The sequence below is a fragment of the Schistocerca nitens genome, chromosome 2 (assembly GCF_023898315.1).
Source record: "Schistocerca nitens isolate TAMUIC-IGC-003100 chromosome 2, iqSchNite1.1, whole genome shotgun sequence".
Classification (NCBI taxonomy): domain Eukaryota; kingdom Metazoa; phylum Arthropoda; class Insecta; order Orthoptera; family Acrididae; genus Schistocerca; species Schistocerca nitens.
In genome coordinates, this window is record NC_064615.1 from 94,093,603 (window position 1) to 94,109,549 (window position 15,947).

A 15,947-nucleotide genomic window follows, 5' to 3' on the forward strand; every position below is an offset into this window, starting at 1 on the left:
ACGGTTAGCACTCTGGACTCTGAATCCAGCGATCCGAGTTCGAATCTTAATCAAAAAAAAAAAGGAAAAAAAAAAAAAGTCGTAGAGCAAAAAAAAAAAAAGTGGTAAAGCACTGGTCTCGTAAACCAGGGGTCGTGAGTTCGAACCTCACAGAAGGCATTCATTTTTTTAACCTTCCTGCAAGGAGCGGAGCTATCTCGAGCAGCATCTAACACATGGCAGTCCACTGAATGAAAGGGATGTTCTACAACCTATGACAAGTATTCTACTGGCCTCAGAGGTTTTCTGAATGCATAGGCACAACAGTGGTTTGTATGCATTTTGTAGTATAATGTCATGCTTGGCGATGTCATTCGTTTACGAGCCTCGCTACAGTGTGCATGCACGTTATCCATGTGAAGAGGCGCAAGCAGATGCTAAAAAAAAAAAAAAAAAAAAAAAGTAGTGTAGCGGTTATCACGTCTGCTTCACACGCAGAAGGTCCCCGGTTCAATCCCGGGCGGGAACAGTATTTTCCTGCCTATGTCGTATTGTCCTCCAATGAGCCACGTCGTGTGTGGATCTGCTGCATGTCCCTTCGTTTTGCAAGTACCACATTTATTGAAAAAAAAAAAAATGGATAAGGCATAAAAAAAAAAAAAATGGTGTAACGGTTAGCACTCTGGACTCTGAATCCAGCGATCCGAGTTCGAATCTCGGTGGAACCTTCGTTTAGTCTAAATTTTCTGTAATAAGCGTTTCTCGCCGAGCAAGTAGCAGCGATAGGCTCAGGGATTTAGTTTCTACGTTTGTGTAAAAAACGAGACGTCTGTGAAACTGTTGAATATTGGTGCGACTATGTGACCTATATAGCACATTAAACGAGTAATGCCTGTAAGAGCAAGCAATTTTACGGTAATTCGAAGAAATATCATTATCCTACGAAGGCTAAGAATCCCATGATTATCAACTAGCTATTATAAGCTGAGCAAATGAATTTCCTTTAAAATAGGTTTAAAACATAGGGAGGTTCTGACCGAGTGGGCATGCTCTGGAGCCTCTTTGCTCCTGAGATTAGAAAAACAGTCCTCTGGGCCGGATTTGAACCAGCGACCTATGGATAACTGTGAATCGTCCACTACAGTCCACCGCTCTACCAACTGAGCTACCAGAGGCTGTGCATGCTTTCTTATTCGTACTGATTGCTTTACGTCCGTCCCTGTCTTTCATTTCCACACACTGCTACTCAGCGCGGTCATATAGACGCACAGGAAATGCAGTCATCGGCTGCAGCTGCAAACATTGCCCAGATTAAGTTTTATAATGCTCGATCGTGTCAATTAAGTTAAAAAATGCAAGTAGGAAGTGTCTGAAGTATGCCAGAGTACTGCTAAGTGTATTTACGAGTCCCATGCTCCTGTCTGGTTCCATGGTGTAACGGTTAGCACTCTGGACTCTGAATCCAGCGATCCGAGTTCGAATCTCGGTGGAACCTTCGTTTAGTCTAAATTTTCTGTAATAAGCGTTTCTCGCCGAGCAAGTAGCAGCGATAGGCTCAGGGATTTAGTTTCTACGTTTGTGTAAAAAACGAGACGTCTGTGAAACTGTTGAACATTGGTGCGACTATGTGACCTATATAGCACATTAAACGAGTAATGCCTGTAAGAGCAAGCAATTTTACGGTAATTCGAAGAAATATCATTATCCTACGAAGGCTAAGAATCCCATGATTATCAACTAGCTATTATAAGCTGAGCAAATGAATTTCCTTTAAAATAGGTTTAAAACATAGGGAGGTTCTGACCGAGTGGGCATGCTCTGGAGCCTCTTTGCTCCTGAGATTAGAAAAACAGTCCTCTGGGCCGGATTTGAACCAGCGACCTATGGATAACTGTGAATCGTCCACTACAGTCCACCGCTCTACCAACTGAGCTACCAGAGGCTGTGCATGCTTTCTTATTCGTACTGATTGCTTTACGTCCGTCCCTGTCTTTCATTTCCACACACTGCTACTCAGCGCGGTCATATAGACGCACAGGAAATGCAGTCATCGGCTGCAGCTGCAAACATTGCCCAGATTAAGTTTTATAATGCTCGATCGTGTCAATTAAGTTAAAAAATGCAAGTAGGAAGTGTCTGAAGTATGCCAGAGTACTGCTAAGTGTATTTACGAGTCCCATGCTCCTGTCTGGTTCCATGGTGTAACGGTTAGCACTCTGGACTCTGAATCCAGCGATCCGAGTTCGAATCTCGGTGGAACCTTCGTTTAGTCTAAATTTTCTGTAATAAGCGTTTCTCGCCGAGCAAGTAGCAGCGATAGGCTCAGGGATTTAGTTTCTACGTTTGTGTAAAAAACGAGACGTCTGTGAAATTGTTGAATATTGGTGCGACTATGTGACCTATATAGCACATTAAACGAGTAATGCCTGTAAGAGCAAGCAATTTTACGGTAATTCGAAGAAATATCATTATCCTACGAAGGCTAAGAATCCCATGATTATCAACTAGCTATTATAAGCTGAGCAAATGAATTTCCTTTAAAATAGGTTTAAAACATAGGGAGGTTCTGACCGAGTGGGCATGCTCTGGAGCCTCTTTGCTCCTGAGATTAGAAAAACAGTCCTCTGGGCCGGATTTGAACCAGCGACCTATGGATAACTGTGAATCGTCCACTACAGTCCACCGCTCTACCAACTGAGCTACCAGAGGCTGTGCATGCTTTCTTATTCGTACTGATTGCTTTACGTCCGTCCCTGTCTTTCATTTCCACACACTGCTACTCAGCGCGGTCATATAGACGCACAGGAAATGCAGTCATCGGCTGCAGCTGCAAACATTGCCCAGATTAAGTTTTATAATGCTCGATCGTGTCAATTAAGTTAAAAAATGCAAGTAGGAAGTGTTGTGTCGATTCCCTAAGGTCTCGACACAATGAGTGGCTAGGTGCACGCGAAACTAACGCAGACGGGCGTAGATTCTGAAACAGGAGACTGGATGAAAACTATAAAGAAAAGAAGAGAGATTTTAATATACTTAACTTTAATGTAGTCTTGTTCTTGTTGAAATACATCTCTTGCATAGTAGTAAGCAATTAGCAATGATACACATGGCGCCTTGCTAGGTAGTAGCGATGGACTAGCTGAAGGCTATTTAATCTGTCTCTCGGCAAATGAGAGGAATACTTGGTAGGTCTAGTCGCAAGCTAGGTCGTCCGTACAACTGGGGCGAGGTCAAGTCCGTGTCTTGTGACCTGCCCTGTGGTGGCGCTACGTTTGCGAATACACAGTGGCGACACGCGGGTCCGACATGTACTACAGGACCGCGGCCGATTTAAGTTACCACCTAGCAAGTGTGGTGTCTAGCGGTGACACCACATTCCTCCCCCGCAAATCGGCGAACGGTCGTGAGATAAGGCTTCCGCCCGCCGTGGGGAGGACCCCATGTTGACGTATGCGATGAGGTGGGGAGCCTAACAACAGGCGAGGCTGTGCCACCCGCACCCGGCCATTCGGTCCGAGGGGAGCTAGGAAACGCCTGCAAACCTAGTCCAGGGTGCACGTCAACATGAGGTGTATGCGCACGGAATGAGACAGAAGGGTCGACCTCCATGTGGTCGGAGCACCCGACGGGCGAAGACGACATCTGGTCCGGAGCGGGCAAGAGGTCCATGGCGGAGGACGGCTGGTCACGGGAAGCGAGCGGCGGCGCGTGACCCAGGGAGGCGCGAGGCGGCTGCAGCGAAGCGGCCGCTGCTGGCGGCGCCGGCGGCGGCTGCGGCGGCGCGACGCCATGAGGCAAAATGGAAGGCATCGTCGGTAACACCTGGGGATGAGGCGAGCCAGTAGATGGGTCCCCAGGGCGCTGACCTGACGGCTCCGTCGCTGAAAGCAGACGGGGAGCGGCAGAACCCAGGCGACGACAGAGGCGCAGCTGATTGAGATGCCGACGCACCGCACCAGAGGCCCCCAAAACCAAATACATCGCGCGGCCGAGGCAGCGAAGAATGCGCCCGGCGAGCCAACGCTGTGAACCGCGATAGTTGCGATAATAGACAACGTCGCCAGGAGCAAAAGCAGGAGTCTGCCGCTGCACAGGAACCGGATGTGGCGGATGCAGCAAAGACAGCAGAGTTCGATGAGGACGACCATGGAGCAACTCAGCCGGCGAGCGACCATCGCGGGGCTGAGAGCGATATGAGGACAAAAAGAGCAACAAAGCGTCCTCCCGAGAATGCGACTCTTTCAACTGCAACATCTGCGACTTGAAAGTCCGGACCAATCGTTCAGCGGCACCGTTCGACTGAGGCGAAAACGGCGCGGATGTCAGATGTTGAATACCATTGGCCCTGCAGAACGACTGAAATTCTGCGGACATGAATTGTGGGCCATTGTCGGAAACAATAGTCTGCGGAAGACCTTCAATGCAAAAGATAGCAGACAAGGCGTGGATTGTGGCAGAAGACGTCGTGGAAGACATCCGGACAACAAAAGGAAAATTACTGAAAGCATCAACCACAACCAACCATCGAGCATTCCAGAATGGACCAGCAAAATCGATGTGCAAGCGTTGCCAAGGGGAAGTGGCTTTCGGCCATGCAAAGAATTTCCGCGGCGGTGCGGATTGTTGTTCGGCACACGCCACACAAGAGGAGCACATATTCGTAATCGCAGCATCGATTCCGAACCAAGTACAGTGCTGTCGAGCAAGTTGTTTCGTTCGCACGATACCCCAATGTCCTTGGTGAAGAAGCTTTAAGACAGAGGACTGCAACGATCGTGGGACCACGACTCGGGATTGATCATTATCGGAACGCAACACAAAACACCACGTCGGACAAAAAGTCTCTCCTTGTGAGCAAAAAAACGGCGAACCAAAGGATCCGCGATCCGTGACTTTGACCAGGGCCATTGCGTAGCAACAAAACGCAAAACGGAAGCAGGACAGGGTCAGCAGCTGTGGCTGTAGCTACACGACGAAAATCAATCGGAAACGATGCGACCACGTCATCGGCTTCCGAATCAATGAACATGCAAGCAAGTTCGGAAGAATCGAATGCTTTATCCTCAGCAACAGGCAAACGGGACAACGCATCAGCGTTGCCGTGCTTAGCAGTGGACCGATACAAGATATCGTAGCGGTACTGCGAGAGAAAAAGTGACCAGCGAATGAATTTCTGCGCTGTACGTGGAGGTACAGGCTTGTTCGGATGAAAAAGCGATGTCAAAGGCTTGTGGTCCGTGATGATTGTAAAGTGACGACCATACAAGAAGTCATGGAACTTGGTAACACCAAACACTAGAGCTAAAGCTTCTTTCTCTATTTGTGAATAATTTCTTTGCGCAGATGAGAGCAATTTTGACGCAAAGGCAATAGGGCGATCATGCGAGCCATCTTTGTGCGCAAGCACAGCACCGATCCCGAAATCCGATGTATCTACCATCAACAAAAGGGGTTTTCGGGGATCGAATGGCGTAAGGCAAGTATTTGAAAGTAACGCCGATTTCAACTGGCGAAAGGCGCGTTCGCATTCCGTCGTCCAGACGAACGGAACACCTTTACGGCGTAAGCGATGAAGCGGAGCTGAAATGGAAGAAGCATTGCGCACAAACTTTGAATAATAATTTACCTTACCCAGCACACTCTGTAGCTGTTTTAAGTTCTGCGGTGACGGCAAGTCCTGAATGGCACGAAGGTGCTCTGGACTCGGATGTATACCTTGGGCATTTATGACATGCCCCAGGTACGGTAAGTCACGAGCAAAAAACACACATTTGTCCTTCCTCAAGCGAAGACCATTCTGACGCAATACCTGAAATAATGTTCGGAGATTTTGCAAATGTTCTGCTTCTGTCTTTCCTGAGATTACAATATCGTCCAGATAGTTCGCAGCCGTAGGGACCGACGCACAAATAGTTTGTAAATATTGCTGAAATAAAGCAGGGGCGGATGCACACCCGAATGGCAGTCTTTTGAAGCGATACAAGCCAAGATGCGTGTTAACCACTAAGACGCGCTGGGATTCTTCGTCCACAGGTAGTTGCAAGTACGCATCTGCTAGGTCCAATTTTGAAAAATATTTTCCCGGGCACAGTTTGTCAAAAAGATCTTCCGGGCGGGGCAAAGGAAAAGTAGCAGTCACAAGTTGTGGATTCACAGTTGCCTTGAAGTCCACGCAAAGTCTCAATTTTCCGGAAGGTTTGGGCAAAATTACTAAGGGTGAGGCCCAGAGAGAAGCCTGCACTCGTTCAATGACACCTTGAGATTCTAATTCGGCTAATGTTCGTGCGACCTCATCACGCAATGCGTGGGGAACATTGCGCGCTCTGAAAAATTTCGGTTGCGCGTTGTCTTTCAGTTCCAAATGCGCTTCATAGTTCTGAGCGCAACCAAGGCCCGGTGCAAAAATGTCTGCAAATTCTTCACAAAGACTAGAAACACTGGCGGAAGGCACAGTCTGATTCACTGATAGGACCTGATTTACAATAGACATATTAAACAATTGAAACAAATCTAAACCAAACAAGTTCACTGCACTAGAGGAACGAAGAACATAAAATGACACAAGTTTTGTCTGTCCCTTGTATGCGGCAATAAGGCTGCACTGTCCTAACACAGGTATATGCTGTCCTGAGTAACTAGTTAACGTAACATTTGCGGCACGCAATGGCGGGGCGCCCAGTTGTTTGTACGTGTCGTGATTGAGCAATGAAACTGCAGCTCCGGTATCGAGCTGGAATGGTATCACTTTTCCTGCAAAGTCTAAGTCCACAAAAAGTTTATTGTCTTGTTGACGACAAGAGCGACTGTCTCGGGCAATGTGAACTGATACAGGTCCAGAAGCACTTGCAACTTTACGGGATGTCCGGCGACGTCGACGCACTTTTTGGGTGGGACGAACACAGTCACTGTTAGCTAAAGTGTCACTGGACGGGTGGGAATGAACTACATTAATGTCCATGGGCGAAGGTCCACGAGCCTGATTGTCCTGGGTTCGATTCCGGCGCGAAGCAAAGGGCCTGGAATTGGTGTGATTGTCTGATCTTAACTTTTTCTGGCAAACACTTTGTACATGTCCTTTCCTGTGACAGTAAAAGCAAATAGCTTGGCGTGACGGGCAATTTTCACGCGAATGTCTAGTTGCACACCGCGGGCAAGATTTCACTGCATTTGCTTGCTGACGCGGCGCACGTGGTTGCCAGCGAGGCGGCCGCTGCGAAGTCGGGCGCGAGGGCTGCTTAGCGTCCCGTGCAGCGGGCCCGGCGGGCCGATTAACGTGACACACTGCTGGCGAAGTTTCAAATGATGCCTGAGCAAAGTCAAGTGTGTCTTGCCTGTCCAAAATGTCTATCACTTGTTGCAGGGAGGGATTAACTAGTTTCAAAATCTGTTCCCTTATGCGAACATCAGAAACGTTCTGTGCAATTGCATCACGCACCATAGTATCTGAATATGGGAGGCCACATTCACAGGCAAACGCGCAGTCTCTAGTAAGTCCTTGCAAAGTTGCTACCCACTCCCTATTAGTCTGACCGGCGGTACGTTTTGTACGAAAAAACGTATACCGTTTTGCAACAACATTAACTGTTTCTTTGAAATAGGCATCTAAAGCCGACAAAATTTCCTCGTAGGTCAGAGTTGCTACGTCGCGTCGGGGAAACAATTTCACTATCACACGGTAGGTAGACACACCTACACAAGAAAGCAAAAACGGCTGCCGCTCTTTACCTTGAATTCCATAAGCTGTGAGGTGGAACCGGAACTGATCGGCCCACTCAGTCCAGCCTTCGGTTGTGGCCTCAAAGGGCCTAAATGGCGGTGCGACAGCGTTGTGTGGCTGCGGTAGCGAAGAAGCGGCTGCCGCCGCATCGGTTTGCAGCGCACGTTGACCCTGGACGAGCTGTCCAAGGGCTTCCAATAACGCCTGCGTCTGCTGATTCTGCAAGCGAAAAAATTCGGACAGTACATCTGGAGAATGCGGCGAAGCCATGACACAAACAAATTAGAGCAAGTATAACACAAAGACTGCAACGTGGGCGCGGCACCACACCTCGGCGCCAAAAGGAAGTGTCTGAAGTATGCCAGAGTACTGCTAAGTGTATTTACGAGTCCCATGCTCCTGTCTGGTTCCATGGTGTAACGGTTAGCACTCTGGACTCTGAATCCAGCGATCCGAGTTCGAATCTCGGTGGAACCTTCGTTTAGTCTAAATTTTCTGTAATAAGCGTTTCTCGCCGAGCAAGTAGCAGCGATAGGCTCAGGGATTTAGTTTCTACGTTTGTGTAAAAAACGAGACGTCTGTGAAACTGTTGAATATTGGTGCGACTATGTGACCTATATAGCACATTAAACGAGTAATGCCTGTAAGAGCAAGCAATTTTACGGTAATTCGAAGAAATATCATTATCCTACGAAGGCTAAGAATCCCATGATTATCAACTAGCTATTATAAGCTGAGCAAATGAATTTCCTTTAAAATAGGTTTAAAACATAGGGAGGTTCTGACCGAGTGGGCATGCTCTGGAGCCTCTTTGCTCCTGAGATTAGAAAAACAGTCCTCTGGGCCGGATTTGAACCAGCGACCTATGGATAACTGTGAATCGTCCACTACAGTCCACCGCTCTACCAACTGAGCTACCAGAGGCTGTGCATGCTTTCTTATTCGTACTGATTGCTTTACGTCCGTCCCTGTCTTTCATTTCCACACACTGCTACTCAGCGCGGTCATATAGACGCACAGGAAATGCAGTCATCGGCTGCAGCTGCAAACATTGCCCAGATTAAGTTTTATAATGCTCGATCGTGTCAATTAAGTTAAAAAATGCAAGTAGGAAGTGTCTGAAGTATGCCAGAGTACTGCTAAGTGTATTTACGAGTCCCATGCTCCTGTCTGGTTCCATGGTGTAACGGTTAGCACTCTGGACTCTGAATCCAGCGATCCGAGTTCGAATCTCGGTGGAACCTTCGTTTAGTCTAAATTTTCTGTAATAAGCGTTTCTCGCCGAGCAAGTAGCAGCGATAGGCTCAGGGATTTAGTTTCTACGTTTGTGTAAAAAACGAGACGTCTGTGAAACTGTTGAATATTGGTGCGACTATGTGACCTATATAGCACATTAAACGAGTAATGCCTGTAAGAGCAAGCAATTTTACGGTAATTCGAAGAAATATCATTATCCTACGAAGGCTAAGAATGCCATGATTATCAACTAGCTATTATAAGCTGAGCAAATGAATTTCCTTTAAAATAGGTTTAAAACATAGGGAGGTTCTGACCGAGTGGGCATGCTCTGGAGCCTCTTTGCTCCTGAGATTAGAAAAACAGTCCTCTGGGCCGGATTTGAACCAGCGACCTATGGATAACTGTGAATCGTCCACTACAGTCCACCGCTCTACCAACTGAGCTACCAGAGGCTGTGCATGCTTTCTTATTCGTACTGATTGCTTTACGTCCGTCCCTGTCTTTCATTTCCACACACTGCTACTCAGCGCGGTCATATAGACGCACAGGAAATGCAGTCATCGGCTGCAGCTGCAAACATTGCCCAGATTAAGTTTTATAATGCTCGATCGTGTCAATTAAGTTAAAAAATGCAAGTAGGAAGTGTCTGAAGTATGCCAGAGTACTGCTAAGTGTATTTACGAGTCCCATGCTCCTGTCTGGTTCCATGGTGTAACGGTTAGCACTCTGGACTCTGAATCCAGCGATCCGAGTTCGAATCTCGGTGGAACCTTCGTTTAGTCTAAATTTTCTGTAATAAGCGTTTCTCGCCGAGCAAGTAGCAGCGATAGGCTCAGGGATTTAGTTTCTACGTTTGTGTAAAAAACGAGACGTCTGTGAAACTGTTGAATATTGGTGCGACTATGTGACCTATATAGCACATTAAACGAGTAATGCCTGTAAGAGCAAGCAATTTTACGGTAATTCGAAGAAATATCATTATCCTACGAAGGCTAAGAATCCCATGATTAACAACTAGCTATTATAAGCTGAGCAAATGAATTTCCTTTAAAATAGGTTTAAAACATAGGGAGGTTCTGACCGAGTGGGCATGCTCTGGAGCCTCTTTGCTCCTGAGATTAGAAAAACAGTCCTCTGGGCCGGATTTGAACCAGCGACCTATGGATAACTGTGAATCGTCCACTACAGTCCACCGCTCTACCAACTGAGCTACCAGAGGCTGTGCATGCTTTCTTATTCGTACTGATTGCTTTACGTCCGTCCCTGTCTTTCATTTCCACACACTGCTACTCAGCGCGGTCATATAGACGCACAGGAAATGCAGTCATCGGCTGCAGCTGCAAACATTGCCCAGATTAAGTTTTATAATGCTCGATCGTGTCAATTAAGTTAAAAAATGCAAGTAGGAAGTGTCTGAAGTATGCCAGAGTACTGCTAAGTGTATTTACGAGTCCCATGCTCCTGTCTGGTTCCATGGTGTAACGGTTAGCACTCTGGACTCTGAATCCAGCGATCCGAGTTCGAATCTCGGTGGAACCTTCGTTTAGTCTAAATTTTCTGTAATAAGCGTTTCTCGCCGAGCAAGTAGCAGCGATAGGCTCAGGGATTTAGTTTCTACGTTTGTGTAAAAAACGAGACGTCTGTGAAACTGTTGAATATTGGTGCGACTATGTGACCTATATAGCACATTAAACGAGTAATGCCTGTAAGAGCAAGCAATTTTACGGTAATTCGAAGAAATATCATTATCCTACGAAGGCTAAGAATCCCATGATTATCAACTAGCTATTATAAGCTGAGCAAATGAATTTCCTTTAAAATAGGTTTAAAACATAGGGAGGTTCTGACCGAGTGGGCATGCTCTGGAGCCTCTTTGCTCCTGAGATTAGAAAAACAGTCCTCTGGGCCGGATTTGAACCAGCGACCTATGGATAACTGTGAATCGTCCACTACAGTCCACCGCTCTACCAACTGAGCTACCAGAGGCTGTGCATGCTTTCTTATTCGTACTGATTGCTTTACGTCCGTCCCTGTCTTTCATTTCCACACACTGCTACTCAGCGCGGTCATATAGACGCACAGGAAATGCAGTCATCGGCTGCAGCTGCAAACATTGCCCAGATTAAGTTTTATAATGCTCGATCGTGTCAATTAAGTTAAAAAATGCAAGTAGGAAGTGTCTGAAGTATGCCAGAGTACTGCTAAGTGTATTTACGAGTCCCATGCTCCTGTCTGGTTCCATGGTGTAACGGTTAGCACTCTGGACTCTGAATCCAGCGATCCGAGTTCGAATCTCGGTGGAACCTTCGTTTAGTCTAAATTTTCTGTAATAAGCGTTTCTCGCCGAGCAAGTAGCAGCGATAGGCTCAGGGATTTAGTTTCTACGTTTGTGTAAAAAACGAGACGTCTGTGAAACTGTTGAATATTGGTGCGACTATGTGACCTATATAGCACATTAAACGAGTAATGCCTGTAAGAGCAAGCAATTTTACGGTAATTCGAAGAAATATCATTATCCTACGAAGGCTAAGAATCCCATGATTATCAACTAGCTATTATAAGCTGAGCAAATGAATTTCCTTTAAAATAGGTTTAAAACATAGGGAGGTTCTGACCGAGTGGGCATGCTCTGGAGCCTCTTTGCTCCTGAGATTAGAAAAACAGTCCTCTGGGCCGGATTTGAACCAGCGACCTATGGATAACTGTGAATCGTCCACTACAGTCCACCACTCTACCAACTGAGCTACCAGAGGCTGTGCATGCTTTCTTATTCGTACTGATTGCTTTACGTCCGTCCCTGTCTTTCATTTCCACACACTGCTACTCAGCGCGGTCATATAGACGCACAGGAAATGCAGTCATCGGCTGCAGCTGCAAACATTGCCCAGATTAAGTTTTATAATGCTCGATCGTGTCAATTAAGTTAAAAAATGCAAGTAGGAAGTGTCTGAAGTATGCCAGAGTACTGCTAAGTGTATTTACGAGTCCCATGCTCCTGTCTGGTTCCATGGTGTAACGGTTAGCACTCTGGACTCTGAATCCAGCGATCCGAGTTCGAATCTCGGTGGAACCTTCGTTTAGTCTAAATTTTCTGTAATAAGCGTTTCTCGCCGAGCAAGTAGCAGCGATAGGCTCAGGGATTTAGTTTCTACGTTTGTGTAAAAAACGAGACGTCTGTGAAACTGTTGAATATTGGTGCGACTATGTGACCTATATAGCACATTAAACGAGTAATGCCTGTAAGAGCAAGCAATTTTACGGTAATTCGAAGAAATATCATTATCCTACGAAGGCTAAGAATCCCATGATTATCAACTAGCTATTATAAGCTGAGCAAATGAATTTCCTTTAAAATAGGTTTAAAACATAGGGAGGTTCTGACCGAGTGGGCATGCTCTGGAGCCTCTTTGCTCCTGAGATTAGAAAAACAGTCCTCTGGGCCGGATTTGAACCAGCGACCTATGGATAACTGTGAATCGTCCACTACAGTCCACCGCTCTACCAACTGAGCTACCAGAGGCTGTGCATGCTTTCTTATTCGTACTGATTGCTTTACGTCCGTCCCTGTCTTTCATTTCCACACACTGCTACTCAGCGCGGTCATATAGACGCACAGGAAATGCAGTCATCGGCTGCAGCTGCAAACATTGCCCAGATTAAGTTTTATAATGCTCGATCGTGTCAATTAAGTTAAAAAATGCAAGTAGGAAGTGTCTGAAGTATGCCAGAGTACTGCTAAGTGTATTTACGAGTCCCATGCTCCTGTCTGGTTCCATGGTGTAACGGTTAGCACTCTGGACTCTGAATCCAGCGACCCGAGTTCGAATCTCGGTGGAACCTTCGTTTAGTCTAAATTTTCTGTAATAAGCGTTTCTCGCCGAGCAAGTAGCAGCGATAGGCTCAGGGATTTAGTTTCTACGTTTGTGTAAAAAACGAGACGTCTGTGAAACTGTTGAATATTGGTGCGACTATGTGACCTATATAGCACATTAAACGAGTAATGCCTGTAAGAGCAAGCAATTTTACGGTAATTCGAAGAAATATCATTATCCTACGAAGGCTATGAATCCCATGATTATCAACTAGCTATTATAAGCTGAGCAAATGAATTTCCTTTAAAATAGGTTTAAAACATAGGGAGGTTCTGACCGAGTGGGCATGCTCTGGAGCCTCTTTGCTCCTGAGATTAGAAAAACAGTCCTCTGGGCCGGATTTGAACCAGCGACCTATGGATAACTGTGAATCGTCCACTACAGTCCACCGCTCTACCAACTGAGCTACCAGAGGCTGTGCATGCTTTCTTATTCGTACTGATTGCTTTACGTCCGTCCCTGTCTTTCATTTCCACACATTGCTACTCAGCGCGGTCATATAGACGCACAGGAAATGCAGTCATCGGCTGCAGCTGCAAACATTGCCCATATTAAGTTTTATAATGCTCGATCGTGTCAATTAAGTTAAAAAATGCAAGTAGGAAGTGTCTGAAGTATGCCAGAGTACTGCTAAGTGTATTTACGAGTCCCATGCTCCTGTCTGGTTCCATGGTGTAACGGTTAGCACTCTGGACTCTGAATCCAGCGATCCGAGTTCGAATCTCGGTGGAACCTTCGTTTAGTCTAAATTTTCTGTAATAAGCGTTTCTCGCCGAGCAAGTAGCAGCGATAGGCTCAGGGATTTAGTTTCTACGTTTGTGTAAAAAACGAGACGTCTGTGAAACTGTTGAATATTGGTGCGACTATGTGACCTATATAGCACATTAAACGAGTAATGCCTGTAAGAGCAAGCAATTTTACGGTAATTCGAAGAAATATCATTATCCTACGAAGGCTAAGAATCCCATGATTATCAACTAGCTATTATAAGCTGAGCAAATGAATTTCCTTTAAAATAGGTTTAAAACATAGGGAGGTTCTGACCGAGTGGGCATGCTCTGGAGCCTCTTTGCTCCTGAGATTAGAAAAACAGTCCTCTGGGCCGGATTTGAACCAGCGACCTATGGATAACTGTGAATCGTACACTACAGTCCACCGCTCTACCAACTGAGCTACCAGAGGCTGTGCATGCTTTCTTATTCGTACTGATTGCTTTACGTCCGTCCCTGTCTTTCATTTCCACACACTGCTACTCAGCGCGGTCATATAGACGCACAGGAAATGCAGTCATCGGCTGCAGCTGCAAACATTGCCCAGATTAAGTTTTATAATGCTCGATCGTGTCAATTAAGTTAAAAAATGCAAGTAGGAAGTGTCTGAAGTATGCCAGAGTACTGCTAAGTGTATTTACGAGTCCCATGCTCCTGTCTGGTTCCATGGTGTAACGGTTAGCACTCTGGACTCTGAATCCAGCGATCCGAGTTCGAATCTCGGTGGAACCTTCGTTTAGTCTAAATTTTCTGTAATAAGCGTTTCTCGCCGAGCAAGTAGCAGCGATAGGCTCAGGGATTTAGTTTCTACGTTTGTGTAAAAAACGAGACGTCTGTGAAATTGTTGAATATTGGTGCGACTATGTGACCTATATAGCACATTAAACGAGTAATGCCTGTAAGAGCAAGCAATTTTACGGTAATTCGAAGAAATATCATTATCCTACGAAGGCTAAGAATCCCATGATTATCAACTAGCTATTATAAGCTGAGCAAATGAATTTCCTTTAAAATAGGTTTAAAACATAGGGAGGTTCTGACCGAGTGGGCATGCTCTGGAGCCTCTTTGCTCCTGAGATTAGAAAAACAGTCCTCTGGGCCGGATTTGAACCAGCGACCTATGGATAACTGTGAATCGTCCACTACAGTCCACCGCTCTACCAACTGAGCTACCAGAGGCTGTGCATGCTTTCTTATTCGTACTGATTGCTTTACGTCCGTCCCTGTCTTTCATTTCCACACACTGCTACTCAGCGCGGTCATATAGACGCACAGGAAATGCAGTCATCGGCTGCAGCTGCAAACATTGCCCAGATTAAGTTTTATAATGCTCGATCGTGTCAATTAAGTTAAAAAATGCAAGTAGGAAGTGTCTGAAGTATGCCAGAGTACTGCTAAGTGTATTTACGAGTCCCATGCTCCTGTCTGGTTCCATGGTGTAACGGTTAGCACTCTGGCCTCTGAATCCAGCGATCCGAGTTCGAATCTCGGTGGAACCTTCGTTTAGTCTAAATTTTCTGTAATAAGCGTTTCTCGCCGAGTAAGTAGCAGCGATAGGCTCAGGGATTTAGTTTCTACGTTTGTGTAAAAAACGAGACGTCTGTGAAACTGTTGAATATTGGTGCGACTATGTGACCTATATAGCACATTAAACGAGTAATGCCTGTAAGAGCAAGCAATTTTACGGTAATTCGAAGAAATATCATTATCCTACGAAGGCTAAGAATCCCATGATTATCAACTAGCTATTATAAGCTGAGCAAATGAATTTCCTTTAAAATAGGTTTAAAACATAGGGAGGTTCTGACCGAGTGGGCATGCTCTGGAGCCTCTTTGCTCCTGAGATTAGAAAAACAGTCCTCTGGGCCGGATTTGAACCAGCGACCTATGGATAACTGTGAATCGTCCACTACAGTCCACCGCTCTACCAACTGAGCTACCAGAGGCTGTGCATGCTTTATTATTCGTACTGATTGCTTTACGTCCGTCCCTGTCTTTCATTTCCACACACTGCTACTCAGCGCGGTCATATAGACGCACAGGAAATGCAGTCATCGGCTGCAGCTGCAAACATTGCCCAGATTAAGTTTTATAATGCTCGATCGTGTCAATTAAGTTAAAAAATGCAAGTAGGAAGTGTCTGAAGTATGCCAGAGTACTGCTAAGTGTATTTACGAGTCCCATGCTCCTGTCTGGTTCCATGGTGACAGTTCCGCCGCGGCCGCGGCCGTGTGCAGACGTGCGGTTGTGGTCGCTTCGCCTGTGCTTAAGGGCGCACGCAGCTGTTGGTACTGTAAGTACTCCTTCAAGAAAGTGATGGAAGATGAGTTGAGACGTTACACGCTACGATTTGGATTTCCGTATGGATTT

At 46.1% G+C, this 15,947-nt stretch overlaps 25 non-coding genes across 25 annotated transcripts; 12 read left to right on the plus strand and 13 right to left on the minus strand.

Annotated features, from left to right (window-relative positions):
• Positions 1 to 1,065: 1,065 nt before the first annotated feature.
• On the minus strand, positions 1,066 to 1,154 carry Trnay-gua (transfer RNA tyrosine (anticodon GUA)). Its single transcript is given in 2 exon segments — positions 1,066 to 1,101; positions 1,118 to 1,154. It is a non-coding gene; the product is annotated as a tRNA-Tyr (tRNA).
• Positions 1,155 to 1,402: 248 nt separating this feature from the next.
• Trnaq-cug (transfer RNA glutamine (anticodon CUG)) lies at positions 1,403 to 1,474 on the plus strand. Its single transcript has one exon. It is a non-coding gene; the product is annotated as a tRNA-Gln (tRNA).
• Positions 1,475 to 1,832: 358 nt separating this feature from the next.
• Trnay-gua (transfer RNA tyrosine (anticodon GUA)) lies at positions 1,833 to 1,921 on the minus strand. Its single transcript is given in 2 exon segments — positions 1,833 to 1,868; positions 1,885 to 1,921. It is a non-coding gene; the product is annotated as a tRNA-Tyr (tRNA).
• A 248-nt stretch (positions 1,922 to 2,169) lies between these two features.
• Positions 2,170 to 2,241, plus strand: Trnaq-cug (transfer RNA glutamine (anticodon CUG)). Its single transcript has one exon. It is a non-coding gene; the product is annotated as a tRNA-Gln (tRNA).
• Positions 2,242 to 2,599: 358 nt separating this feature from the next.
• Positions 2,600 to 2,688, minus strand: Trnay-gua (transfer RNA tyrosine (anticodon GUA)). The gene is given in 2 exon segments: positions 2,600 to 2,635; positions 2,652 to 2,688. It is a non-coding gene; the product is annotated as a tRNA-Tyr (tRNA).
• A 5,413-nt stretch (positions 2,689 to 8,101) lies between these two features.
• Positions 8,102 to 8,173, plus strand: Trnaq-cug (transfer RNA glutamine (anticodon CUG)). The gene has a single exon. It is a non-coding gene; the product is annotated as a tRNA-Gln (tRNA).
• A 358-nt stretch (positions 8,174 to 8,531) lies between these two features.
• Trnay-gua (transfer RNA tyrosine (anticodon GUA)) lies at positions 8,532 to 8,620 on the minus strand. Its single transcript is given in 2 exon segments — positions 8,532 to 8,567; positions 8,584 to 8,620. It is a non-coding gene; the product is annotated as a tRNA-Tyr (tRNA).
• A 248-nt stretch (positions 8,621 to 8,868) lies between these two features.
• Trnaq-cug (transfer RNA glutamine (anticodon CUG)) lies at positions 8,869 to 8,940 on the plus strand. The gene has a single exon. It is a non-coding gene; the product is annotated as a tRNA-Gln (tRNA).
• Positions 8,941 to 9,298: 358 nt separating this feature from the next.
• On the minus strand, positions 9,299 to 9,387 carry Trnay-gua (transfer RNA tyrosine (anticodon GUA)). The gene is given in 2 exon segments: positions 9,299 to 9,334; positions 9,351 to 9,387. It is a non-coding gene; the product is annotated as a tRNA-Tyr (tRNA).
• Positions 9,388 to 9,635: 248 nt separating this feature from the next.
• Trnaq-cug (transfer RNA glutamine (anticodon CUG)) lies at positions 9,636 to 9,707 on the plus strand. Its single transcript has one exon. It is a non-coding gene; the product is annotated as a tRNA-Gln (tRNA).
• Positions 9,708 to 10,065: 358 nt separating this feature from the next.
• Positions 10,066 to 10,154, minus strand: Trnay-gua (transfer RNA tyrosine (anticodon GUA)). The gene is given in 2 exon segments: positions 10,066 to 10,101; positions 10,118 to 10,154. It is a non-coding gene; the product is annotated as a tRNA-Tyr (tRNA).
• A 248-nt stretch (positions 10,155 to 10,402) lies between these two features.
• Positions 10,403 to 10,474, plus strand: Trnaq-cug (transfer RNA glutamine (anticodon CUG)). The gene has a single exon. It is a non-coding gene; the product is annotated as a tRNA-Gln (tRNA).
• Positions 10,475 to 10,832: 358 nt separating this feature from the next.
• Positions 10,833 to 10,921, minus strand: Trnay-gua (transfer RNA tyrosine (anticodon GUA)). The gene is given in 2 exon segments: positions 10,833 to 10,868; positions 10,885 to 10,921. It is a non-coding gene; the product is annotated as a tRNA-Tyr (tRNA).
• A 248-nt stretch (positions 10,922 to 11,169) lies between these two features.
• Positions 11,170 to 11,241, plus strand: Trnaq-cug (transfer RNA glutamine (anticodon CUG)). The gene has a single exon. It is a non-coding gene; the product is annotated as a tRNA-Gln (tRNA).
• A 358-nt stretch (positions 11,242 to 11,599) lies between these two features.
• Positions 11,600 to 11,688, minus strand: Trnay-gua (transfer RNA tyrosine (anticodon GUA)). Its single transcript is given in 2 exon segments — positions 11,600 to 11,635; positions 11,652 to 11,688. It is a non-coding gene; the product is annotated as a tRNA-Tyr (tRNA).
• Positions 11,689 to 11,936: 248 nt separating this feature from the next.
• Positions 11,937 to 12,008, plus strand: Trnaq-cug (transfer RNA glutamine (anticodon CUG)). The gene has a single exon. It is a non-coding gene; the product is annotated as a tRNA-Gln (tRNA).
• Positions 12,009 to 12,366: 358 nt separating this feature from the next.
• Positions 12,367 to 12,455, minus strand: Trnay-gua (transfer RNA tyrosine (anticodon GUA)). The gene is given in 2 exon segments: positions 12,367 to 12,402; positions 12,419 to 12,455. It is a non-coding gene; the product is annotated as a tRNA-Tyr (tRNA).
• A 248-nt stretch (positions 12,456 to 12,703) lies between these two features.
• On the plus strand, positions 12,704 to 12,775 carry Trnaq-cug (transfer RNA glutamine (anticodon CUG)). The gene has a single exon. It is a non-coding gene; the product is annotated as a tRNA-Gln (tRNA).
• A 358-nt stretch (positions 12,776 to 13,133) lies between these two features.
• On the minus strand, positions 13,134 to 13,222 carry Trnay-gua (transfer RNA tyrosine (anticodon GUA)). Its single transcript is given in 2 exon segments — positions 13,134 to 13,169; positions 13,186 to 13,222. It is a non-coding gene; the product is annotated as a tRNA-Tyr (tRNA).
• Positions 13,223 to 13,470: 248 nt separating this feature from the next.
• Positions 13,471 to 13,542, plus strand: Trnaq-cug (transfer RNA glutamine (anticodon CUG)). Its single transcript has one exon. It is a non-coding gene; the product is annotated as a tRNA-Gln (tRNA).
• A 358-nt stretch (positions 13,543 to 13,900) lies between these two features.
• Positions 13,901 to 13,989, minus strand: Trnay-gua (transfer RNA tyrosine (anticodon GUA)). Its single transcript is given in 2 exon segments — positions 13,901 to 13,936; positions 13,953 to 13,989. It is a non-coding gene; the product is annotated as a tRNA-Tyr (tRNA).
• Positions 13,990 to 14,237: 248 nt separating this feature from the next.
• Trnaq-cug (transfer RNA glutamine (anticodon CUG)) lies at positions 14,238 to 14,309 on the plus strand. The gene has a single exon. It is a non-coding gene; the product is annotated as a tRNA-Gln (tRNA).
• Positions 14,310 to 14,667: 358 nt separating this feature from the next.
• On the minus strand, positions 14,668 to 14,756 carry Trnay-gua (transfer RNA tyrosine (anticodon GUA)). The gene is given in 2 exon segments: positions 14,668 to 14,703; positions 14,720 to 14,756. It is a non-coding gene; the product is annotated as a tRNA-Tyr (tRNA).
• A 248-nt stretch (positions 14,757 to 15,004) lies between these two features.
• On the plus strand, positions 15,005 to 15,076 carry Trnaq-cug (transfer RNA glutamine (anticodon CUG)). The gene has a single exon. It is a non-coding gene; the product is annotated as a tRNA-Gln (tRNA).
• Positions 15,077 to 15,434: 358 nt separating this feature from the next.
• Positions 15,435 to 15,523, minus strand: Trnay-gua (transfer RNA tyrosine (anticodon GUA)). The gene is given in 2 exon segments: positions 15,435 to 15,470; positions 15,487 to 15,523. It is a non-coding gene; the product is annotated as a tRNA-Tyr (tRNA).
• Positions 15,524 to 15,947: the final 424 nt, after the last annotated feature.